The 11,936-nt window shown below is 40.9% G+C and overlaps 1 pseudogene; it reads left to right on the forward strand.

Moving 5' to 3' along the window:
* Window positions 1-900: 900 nt before the first annotated feature.
* Window positions 901-1,242, forward strand: LOC105996840 (annotated as a pseudogene).
* The last annotated feature ends 10,694 nt before the right edge of the window (window positions 1,243-11,936 follow it).

Below are 11,936 nucleotides of genomic sequence, written 5' to 3' on the forward strand. Positions count from 1 at the left end.
CTGTCTCTCACTCAGAGGGAAGCTCACAATGCAAGCACATTAATCTTGGGAGACAGTATCTTGGATACCAGCAGTTTGGATAATTAGATTATTACTCTCAGCATGTACAGTCTGTTCATAAGCAACAAAGAGGCTGATCAGATTCTAATAACCCTTGGTACATATAATGCAAATAATACAAACCACCACAAAGACATTCACAATTTGCAAAGAAAATTCCATAACCTCTTCATGGCTATGTAAAAGCCTAATATGTATTTTCCTTTCATAACCAAAAGGCTCTCATCAGCAGGCTCACCAGAACATTTTTATTGAGTCTCAAAAAGCTCTTCATTAGGGAAATTCTGAAATTAAAAAACCAGAGCAGTGTGACCTTGAAATCTTCAGAGCTCAGATCCAAAGCCAAGAACTATCAAATAACTGAGGTATACTATACTATTAGGTATACTATTACTGTAAATTGAATTCTTCACATACTTTGTGACCGTTAGCTAAAAGTGTCCTTCATCTCTATGTTTGACAATCTCCAATTGGCATCAGATGATGAAGAGGATACACCCAATCCACAAGCTTAAATCATCAGCTTAGTTGGGTGTGATGGATCTCCTGGGGTTGATAACTCACCTGCTATATCCCCTAGTGAGCCCTAACACACAGCTCTGTCTTTGACATGGTCAATAAGAGTGTGTGTTCAGATAGAGTTCAAACGAAGTCAATTTGCCAAGTGGTCAGCTCTAATAGGTATTAAAAAAAGAAAAAGAAGAAGAAAAGAGAAAAGAAAAGAAAAAAACAAGGTAGGGGGCGGGCCAGGCTGGGGGGCGACAGGGGCACTGGGCCGGGGGGGGGGGGGGGTGGGTTAGCAGCTGGGCACTGACGCTGCCCTCTGCCCCCCAAGATGTGTTCCTCATGATCCGGCGCCACAAGACCACCATCTTCACGGACGCCAAGGAGTCGAGCACTGTGTTCGAGCTGAAGCTCATCCTTGAGCATATCCAGCCACCAGACAAGCAGCGGCTCTACAAGGACGACCAGCTTCTAGATGATGGGAAAACGCTGGGCGAGTGTGGCTTCACCAGCCAGACAGCGCGGCCCCAGGCCCCAGCCACAGTGGGCCTAGCCTTCCGGGCAGATGAAGCCTTTGAGGCCCTGCGCATCAGGCCCTTCTCCAGCCCACCAGAGTTTCCAGATGTGACAAAGCCTCAGGATTCTGGAGGCGGCGCCAGTGAACGAGCTGTGCAGTGAGGCCCCCAGGCATAACCCCAGAGGCTCATTCCCCCACCCCCAATAAAAGATTTGGGTGTCCAAAAAAATCCCCACAAATCTAATAATATCTATCACAACTCAAATGTCCTGGAAATCACATTCTTTCTTTGGCACTTCTGCCCCTGACCTGGATTTTACATTATTGAACTCTAGAGCTCTGACCCAAGCTTTAGAATCTCTGGATAACCTGAAAGCATTGCCTTTATCACCGTAGATGTCCACTAGCTCATCTGATCCTAGATGGCCACTCACAAAGGTGTGAAATTCTGGGTTGCATTGACCAATCATTTTGACCCAATTTAGTGGCTTTTGCGGATGTGTCTATGGTGTTTTCCATGGACCAAGGAGTTCTGGGAAATCCCATTTCTCCCAAAGGCCAAGTGAGCCCATCCACCTGACTTCCTATCAGAGGTCATTTCTACTTGGATTGTGTTAGTCTATGTTCAAACCCAAGGATGCTGATGAATCCAAGAAATGCTTGAACGCACTGATCCAAGAAGAATGGCAAGGCTTGGGGGAGTTAATGCTGTTCTGCCAGCTCCTTCCAAATGTCTTTCCTGCTCAGTTCGGCTCCGTGTCTCCATCCTATGTGAAGTCATCAGAAGTCTTTCCTTTCATCTAGCTGTTCTATGAACTTGTGGGTCTTCTAGCTGTCTCTAGGCTCACCTCAAATTTCCATCCCAGAGGATCTCTTCTTGGCAAAAGAATCCTGCCCAAAGAGAAATGCTGTATGCACTTTGTACAGAGCCTATACATCTCCTGTCTGCACACAGAACTTTCACAAACACTGCTTCTCAGCCAGAGGTGGGCTGGAATTTTAATCAATTCCTTGAGCCTCCTTTTTCTGGAAACTCACAGCCTTTTAGAAGAGACAATTTACATCAATATCAAGTAGCTCCTTTGCTTTAGAGGCATTTTAACCTATTAGTGTTTAACAGCTCTCTTCCCTGTCAACTGTGAATTGTTTCAGGGCAAGAAATGGACCTTTTATTTATTGAATACTATGTACCTGGTATGGGCTGTGGCATTTTACATTTCCTCTCCCATTGAATTCTCATAAGAAATCCATGATACACATCTCATTGTTAGTCTTGTTTTGAAAAGGAGGAAAGTAAGATACAAAAAAAAGGTTATATAAGTTGATCAAGATTACACAGATAATGAAGTTGTGAGGGTTTCTGAAACCTAATACTTACCCATGTACACTGCCTTTGATAGTTATTAAGTACATGTTATGTTTGGGATTCCACTCAAAGTACCACTTCCACTTCCTTTTCCCAGCTCACAATGATTTCTTCTTCCTCTGGACTCATACTTGCACTGACCATTGCTCATTAAAGGACTAATCACTCTCACATTTGCACACTTTGAGTACCTTCCACCCTGCCTACCACTGCATTGCAAACTTCTGGGCTGGCTCATAGTAAGTGCTAAATAAATATCAATGGCCATGACTGCCATTGATTGTGGAACCTATAGTCTAAGTAAGTCATGATATAAATAAGAGTATCCATTCAATTATTGTTTTATTCAACCACTATTTTATTATTTATGGTACCTATGATACCTCAGGTGATCCAAGAAACATTGTGGATTTTAAAATGGGAGAAAGGTTTGACTGCTAGATGTCCTCAACAGCACACCTTGTGGTATTTTCTGCCTTTTGTAAACTTGGGGATTCTTTACAGCATTTTGAGTTGGGGGAAACCGGTAACAATGTCAATGACAGCATATTCACAAGAATTCAAGTTAGGACTATCAGGATAGCCCAGTTCTATGTGCATGTAAAATTCATTTCATCATCATCTACTGCCCATATATGTCTAAGTTTTTAATTCTCCTTTGAATTTGTAACATCCTACTAGTTTCTTCTTAATTAAGGAATTGAATAATGCTTCTGATGCATATTAATCATAAATTAATATAAGATTCATGGCTGTACCCTTTGAAAGAGCATCCTTTTAGAGGCCTCATAAAATGTTCAGCATGAAACATATCTATCTAACCTTGAGAAATAAATTCCTAAAATGTCTTTCACTTTGGCGGCTTCTTTTTAAATTTGAGGTCTTATTTATGCAGTATAAAATTTACTTTTTGTTTTCCATGCTGGGGATCAAACCTGAGGTCTTGTGCATGGTAGGCAAGCACTCTACCACTGAGATAATCCTAAGCCTTCAATTTTTTCCATTTTAAACAATAAAGCTGAGTGATTTTTCTCGTGTATCCACAAGGTTGCACAATCATTGGCTCTACTCAACTCCAGAACATCATCATCCTTAAATACACAGCACATCCACCCAGTCAGGCCCTAGCTCCATCTCATTCCCTGACAACACTTTTTTTATTTTCCGCCTCTCTGTATTTGCCAAATGGAATCATACAATATGTTTCCTTTTGTATCTGGCTTCTATAGCTTAGCAACATGTTTTCAGATTATGTCTGTGCTATAAGGTGCATAGAACTATATAGTAGAATAATATTTTTATAGTGCAATATTCTGTTATAGGGACATACCAACCCCAAGGCTCTTGTCTCTCCACATCCTCCCAAAAAGGATTTCCTCTTGAAAAAGTGAAAAATGAAATAACTAAGAAAGTATAATTATAAAGAACTTTTGCCATACTTTTGAGAAGCCACTGGAAAATGCTGTTTTGGAGATACTGGTTTCTGCTGGCTTTGCCAATGAGCACTCTTTTCCCTACATTCTGGAACCATGACAACAATTTCCAGCTTGGTATCAGGGTTTTCTTTCCTTCATCTGGACTGGCTTGTGGGAGTGTAGCTGGGTGATTGCATGCTTACCCTGTGTCCAGCTTTGATATCCAATCATGGCTCATCAGGAACTCAGAAATATGGCAGAACCTCCATTCTTCATGCCATCATTCTCCTTCAAGTGACCTGATCAGCTACTGGTATCCTCCTTCAAAGTGTTGAGTATCTTAAGACTATTTCACTCACATAACAGATTTCTTTCAGCCAGCATATAACATTCACCTAGGTCAGATACTTTAAACATAGGAGAATATTAAACTGCCTGACCTATACCTAGCTCTCTCCTTGGGCAAATCACCAATGGCTCAGTCACAGCTGACAAGGATACGTGTGGGACGCGATGAGAGAAATGCGTGGTGGGCTGGTCAGGACTGTTGTGAGCCTGGAGATTTTTTTTTTGCATCCTCCTTTTCCAGGGCTTAGGTAGTGAGTGACATGAGTGATGGTGCATTGTGAGCTTCTCACACCGACCTGGTGGATCTTTCAGCTCTGAGCATGTTTCAGCCAGTCTATGGGGGTTAGGCACCAGGCTTGTTGCCGGAAGGCTGGCTTTGGTGTGGTTTCATAGCAAACCTCTCAACTCTGCCTTTTAAAGTTTCATCACTACCAACCAGCTGTTATTCACTGCCTGTGGTTTTCTGTCTGACGGTCTATAAGAAGATTAATAGTCTTGCATGATTCTAACACAAGCTTGCAGCCAGCTCAGAGGAGGCACTGACAAAATTCTTTTGCAAACATAGGGGTTCACAGGATCCTGGAAAACTGAAACTGGCCCCCTCCAGTATAGAAATTGTTTCTTTCTGTGAATTACTTGGTCCCCCTGGAAGTTCTCTTAGCACATCAGTAAGAAAATCAGTTCAGCCTTGTGGTTTGATACCTTTTGAGCTAAAGAAATTAAACAGTCTTTATTGTTTCTTTGGTTTGTTCGACAATACTTGGGTTTGAAGTCAGGACCTCATCTTTGCTAGGCAGGCAATCCATCACGGGAGTCACTGCAATTAGTGTGTGTGTGTGTGTGTGTGTGTGTGTGTGTGTGTGTGTTGGTGTGTGTGTGTATGTGTGTGTGTTTAAGGCTGGCTATTGGTAGATAGCCATAGCTCCACTTCTACATTTTTGTTGGTTAACTGGAGATAAGTGTCTCATGGACTTTTCTGTCTGGGCTAGTTTCCATGTGTGATCCTCAGATTTCAGCCTCAGGAGTGGCTATGATTACAGGCATGAGGAGCCACCTGTCTCTGGCTGCTACAGGTATTTTTCAAGGAGGATCTTAAATGTTTGCTTGGGATTGGTCTCAGATCACAGTTCTCCTACATGTACCTTCCAAGTAGTTTGGATGACAAAAACACACCACCAAACTGAACTTAGTGACTGAGACAGAGTCTTGTTAATTTCCACCCTCCTGATCTCCACTTCTCAAGTAGCTGGGATTATAGGCATCACCCACTATACTTGTCACAGAACAATGATTTATATGTAAGCACATTTACCTTATGAATCTCTGCTATGTCTGTCTCCCAACATTCATATTTGGAAATTTAATTTCTAGCATGATAATAATAAGAAGTGAGGCATTTCTTATTAAGAATTAATAAGAGGTGATATAATTGGGCCATGAGGATGGAACCTGTCCAGAAGGGCTTAGACCCTCCTTCAGTGCTCAGTGAAGAAATTTTGTCCATTCCATCCCCTTTTGCAGGTCTGCTCTCTGTGTGAGAGCACAACGAAAAGACCCTTAGCAGACCCTGAATGCTTACACCTTGATCTTGGACTTCCCAGACTCCCAAACTGTGAAAAACAAATCTCTATTAGCTATATATTACATATTACTGATCTGTGGTCATTTGTTGTAGCAACACAAATGAGTTAGACCAGGCACACTCATTTATAATGTATGTCTTGGTGTTGGTATTTCTAGAGCACCATATTGGGGCTTGAACTCAAGGGCTTTGCATATGCTAAGCAATGCTCTCCTGCTTGAGCCACCCCCTAACCTTTTGTTTGTGTAGGATCTGGGTTTACAGAAATACACTACTTGGTTTGGCTTAGTTCATGAATCTTCAGACCCACTAGTTTCTTTGTAGATAGGTCCAGTAGAGATGTATAGTGAATGCTATATATGTCCCCATCTCTTGTGATATAATCCTGCAAGTCCAGAGACTGATCTGTGTTCTTGAATCCTGTCCTGGCATTCCTGCCACTGGACTCTGCTCTTCTTACTTGTGAAGCTCCTTTATGCACTTGGAAATAGCTACTTGGAGCCATGAGATTTAAGGTTTTATGATGTATGGTGTGGATGTTGTTTGTTTTTCATTTTTGAGACACAGTATATAGTCCAGGCTGAACTTGAGCTAATGCTCCTCCTGCCTCAGACTCTCCAGTAATGAAACTACAGGCATACCCCACCATGCTCACCTTATAAGTTATGTTATTATAAATCTTTTAGCTCCTTAAGTAACTTATAAAGGAAAGAAAGCAATAACTGACACTATTCATTGGATATATGCCTCTGAATATTTTATTTTATTTTTGAAAATGAATATTATAACTCCATATAGCTTAGGTCATTTGTCCAGTGCACATAGCTCATAGCCATTTGGTCAAATTCCAATTTCTAGGATCCAGAACTCATGCTTGTACCATCAAACTGAACTTGGAGATACACACTACCATTATAGCATTTTTGTTGAAGCAGTTTTTGTTATTATAATAGAAGAGTATCATGGAGCTGAGGATATGACTCAAGTCATAAAGCATCTATTTGATAAGTGCAAGGCCCACAATACCAAACCTGAGTACCTTGAGGAAGAGAGAGACAGACAGACAGAGAGACAGAGAGAGACACAGAGAGGAGAGGAGAGGTGAAAGGAAGAAGGAAGGAAGGAAGGAAGGAAGGAAGGAAGGAAGGAAGGAAGGAAGGAAGGAAGGAAGGAAGGGAGGGAGGGAGAGGGAGGGAGGGAGGGAAGGAGGGAAGAAGGAAGGGAGGGAGGGAGGGAGGAAGGAAGAGAGGGAGGAAAGGAGGAAGGAAGAGAGGGAGGAAAGGAGGAAGGAAGAGAGGGAGGAAAGGAGGGAAGGAGGAGGGGAGGGAGGAATGTAGAGAGTTTATTGACATTAGAGCATGGCATGTTTCTCTGTTATATATGTTCAATATAAAATATTTGCATTGTTGATGAAGGCTCTCTTACAGGTATATGAACACATCTCTAGACCCAAGAAGCAATGCACAATAAATATGTCAGGTCATGTCAGGACAATATGAGATCAGTACTACAAGTTCATAAACAAAGACATTATTTTAAAGCTCAAACTAGCTTGTCACGAGCACACACATCTTTCCACTTCCAACTAAATTCTAACCAAACCATATTAGGTTACATTAAGCTCTGCGTATATGGGGAAACCTATTTTCCACTAAACCTATTATCTGGGTCATCTTTCCCAATTATTGCTATAATCAAGCTAATGTGTTCTTAAGAAGACTGAAATAATTGTTCATGATCTGGTTGCTTTGGTCAATGAATAATTGCATTGAGTGGCCATTAAAGAAAATCTAATCAATAGATGAGAATGCACTGAGTCAGTCCACAAATAGTCACTACGGCAGAACATGAAGTACCAGGGATCAAATTTTAGGGCTAATCTCAGTGTTAGAATATTATTGATTCCTACCTTGCATTAAGATCAATCCATGCCAGATGCTGGTGGCTCACACCTATAATCCTAACTATTTAGAAGGTTGAAATATAAGACTTGAGGTTCAAAGTCAACCCAGGCAGAAAAGTCCATAAGACTCTTATCTCCAGTGAACCAGCAAAAAGCCAGAAGTGGAGGTGTTTCTCCAGAGGTAAAGTGCCAACCTTGAGAAAGCCAAGCCAGTAGGCAAAGCCCTGAGGTTAAGCCTTAGTACCAGCACAAAGAAAGGAAACTCAATCCAAATGCTACTCTGTTGCCCCTTTCTTTATACTTTCTGTCTTTCATGAACTTTTTCCTTTCTCAAGATGTACCATGCCTCTTGACAAAGCTGCTTATGCTACTATTATGTCCTACTTATCCTTTGCATCTACAATCAATTTTCATTTCCTTAGGCAAAGTTTATGGAGTCTTACAGCATGATAATTTACCATTTTTGTACCAATGACTATACTTGGAAATGACATGCAATATCTAATTAGTGTCTGTCTCCTATACTAAATGACATAAAGATGAAAGTTATAGATTGTTCTTTGTGTTTCTCCAAACACCTACCAAAGTACATTTAGTAATATAGGCATATAGTGGGTGCTCAGTAAATATGTAGATTAAATAACTACATAAAAGCCAAGTGTCAGTGGCTCATGCCTGTAATCTTAGCTACTTAAGGGGCTGACATCAAAGATCATGGTTTAAAGCCAACCAGGGCAGGAAAGGCCGTGTGACTCTTACCTCCAATTAACTACCAGAAAACTGGAATTGACACTGTGACTCATGTGGTAGAATGCTGGCCTTGAGCAAAAGAGCTCAGGAACAGCACCCAGACCCTGAGTTCAAGCCCCATGAAGGACAAAAAAAGCATGAATAAGTTAAGGAGAAAACACAAGGAGGAGAAAATATACACAAGGAGGGCCTTGTGTATATTTAATCTTCAAAATAATTTTTTTAAGAAAGACATTTCCCTAACCCATTCCAAAAGAGGGAAAAAAATGAAGAGATTGATTTCTTCCTAGTAAAAACTAGATCAAACTTAACATAAATCCATAAAAATGTAAATCTACTTATTTTTTTACTAAAATCTTCCATTATAGTATTTTTGTTGGAGCAGTTCTTGTTATAATAGAAGAGTATCATGGAGCTTGCAAGAGTATCATGATAACTTTCTCTTTTTTGGGGGGGCGGTCGGGTCGTAGGGCCTGAACTCTGGGCCTGGGCACTGTCCCTCAGCTCTTTAGCTCAAGGCTAGCACTCTACCACTTGAGCCACAGTGCCACTTCCGGCTTTTTGCTTTTTGCTTATGTCGTGCTGAGGAATCGAACCCAGGGCCTCAGGCATGCAAGGCAAGCACTCTATTACTGAGCCACCTTCCCAGCTCTCATGGTAACTTTCAAGCCAGAGAATGGTCTTAGTACTTAGCTAAACCCTATAATTATGTTTGGAGACACCAAAATACTTCTCAATGTAAGCCAAAAAATGAGGACAGAGCCAGGCATTGATGGCTCACACCTAACTACTCAGGAGGCTTGAGATTGAAGCCAGCCCAGGCAGGAAAAGTCTCTGAGTCTCTTATCTCCAACTAACCATCAAAAGCCTGAAGTGAAGCTGTGGCTCAAGTGGTAGAGTGATAGCCTTGTGCAAAACAAAAGCTCAGAGGCAGCACCCAAGCCACAGGACCTGCACAAACATATACATTCACACACACGCATTAAAGTAAAATAATGGAGAGGCTATTAGAAGGCTTTTAGAAAGGAGAAACCCTAGAGAATATTTATACGAATGGAGTTTACCTTCTAACTAGGGGCTGTGTTAATGGATGGGAGGCAGCTACTTAAGAACCACTAACATTGCAACCAGGAGCCTTGGGGCTACCCCTGGGGGGGGTAGATGGGTGAGCCTTGGACAGATGGATTACACACTTCATGGTGCTCAAAGCAAATCCTTGGGGAAACATCTTCCAGGGCTCTGTTTCCTTTGTGTCTACAATTTGCTAGAACACAAATGACTATTCTGTAAACTGTGATTTTAGAGACATAAGTTGCAAAATGTTGCAAGATTTATTCAAAGAGATTAACTGTATGTGTCTTTCCAGATATAGGCTGCTGATGTAGACTGAAGGGCCATCTCTAGTCATGTATGTCTTAAGTCGTTGTCTAGACCCTAGAGATCCAAATCTATTCAAAGGCCCTACATTTACTATATTTTCCCCTTTAGTTTGCAGTCTACCTGTCAAAGAATGGTGCTTATGTAAATTCAACAGTTTAGGAATGTTCAAAGTCATCTTCCCTTTGGTTCCTAGCTATGGTTGTCAGATTAAACCAATAAAAAATATGTGACATCCAGGTACCTTTCTGTTATTTTGAGCTGCTTATGCATTATCAACTGAGATACACAAAAACATTGCTGGGCATTGGTGACTCACAACTGTAATCTTAGCTACTTAGGAGGCTGAGATCTTAAGATTGCACTTCAAAGCCAGCCTAGGCAGAAAAGTCTGGAATCCTATCTCCAATTAACCAGAAAAATATTGGATGTAGAGTTATGATTCAAGTGGTAGAGCACCAGCCTTGTGTGAAAAAGCCAAGTAAGAGCACAAGAGCACAAGCCCCATTACTGGCACAGAAAGGAGAAAAGGAAGAAAGGAAGGAAGGAAGGGAGGGAAGGAGGAAGAGAGAGAGAGAAAAAGAGAGAGAGAAAGAGAGAGAAACATAGAAAAAGAGAAGAAAAACATTATATATACTATAGTATACCAAAGAAATAGTACCTTTATCTTAATGTGAAATCCCTGATTCAAACAAAAATGCATATCTGTTTCTTTAATTCTATCTCCCCGATGAACTGGCTGCACTGGCCAATTTATTGGTTTCAAAAATTGCTTCTAAAATTTCCTTCAGTTAGTCTATGTTCCCATTACATTGTCACATAACTTCAAGAATGGTCACATTGAACTTCTTTTGTCCTTTTGTTCATTCAAAATTCATGAATGAGAAGTTATTCTCAACACAAGCAGTATGAGCTGGTATACTAAACATGTGCTGGCAACCAAGTTAGCAACTCCCAGAACTTCTCTTCAAATTTTACTTGTTGCCACACATAATGGCATCTTTCACAGCACAACTTGTTTTTTATTTCTTCAGTATTAAATTGAATCTCTTCATCAGTCTTTTTTTAAAGGGTATGTAGTCATCCTTTTCAAATCTCTTTTTGCTGGGAGAGAATTTAGTAATAATAAATACTAATATTAAATAGCTATTCAAAATATTAAATTCCTAACTATATCATGGGTACCCACATTACTATAAAATTTCTTTCCTTTTTTTTTTTTTTTTTGGTGGTGGTCCTGGGGCTTGGATTCAGGGCCTGGGTGCTTTCCCTAAGCTTTTGTGCTCAAGGCTAGTACTCTACCCCAGTTTCACTTCCAGCTTTTTGGTTAATTGGAAATGAGAGTCTCACAGACTTTCCTTCCCTGTCTACGACTTCAGATCCCAGCCTCCTGAGTAGCTAGTATTACAGGCATAAGCCACCAGCACTCGGCTTTGACATTTCTTTCATTTTAAGAACAGCATAGCTATTTAGCAGGATAAGAAGGGCATTTCTTTCTCTAACACACTGAGTTTTTATAAGAGATGGGAAGTAGCTGGGTTCCAGTGGCTCATACCTATAATCCTAGCTACTCAGGAGGCTGAAATCTGAGGATCAGGGTTTGAAGCCAGTCCAGGTAGAAAAGTCTGTGAGACTAAACTACTCAGAAAATTCCAGAAGTGGTGCTGTGGCTCAAGTGGTAGAGTGCTGGCCTTGAGCATAAAGAGTCTCAGGGACAGGGCCTTGAGTTCAAGTTCTAGGACTTGAAAAAGAGAAGTTGGGGGTAGAGAGAGAGGATGTCAATAATTTTGTTTGTCTGTCTTTTGATTTGCATAGTCCCATTGCTAAATAGATAACAAAACTGTAAGTAATAAAAACTAGAAAAAAGAAGCTTTCTTAATAGATCACTTTAAAAATCAACATATACTTTGGAGACCTTTGTTTCAGAATTACAGTAAAATTTTAGTGCTTCAAATAATCTAATTATTCTCAACTGCATTTGTTGAAGAAATATGTTGGGGTTTTTTAGGGGGGGAGTTCCGGTCATGGGGCCTGAACTCTGGGCCTGGGCACTGTCCCTCAGCTCTTCAGCTCAAGGCTAGTGCTCTACCACTTGAGCCACAGCACCACTTCTG

The sequence above is a fragment of the Dipodomys ordii genome, unplaced genomic scaffold, assembly GCF_000151885.1.
Source record: "Dipodomys ordii isolate 6190 unplaced genomic scaffold, Dord_2.0 Scaffold137, whole genome shotgun sequence".
Lineage (NCBI taxonomy): Eukaryota > Metazoa > Chordata > Mammalia > Rodentia > Heteromyidae > Dipodomys > Dipodomys ordii.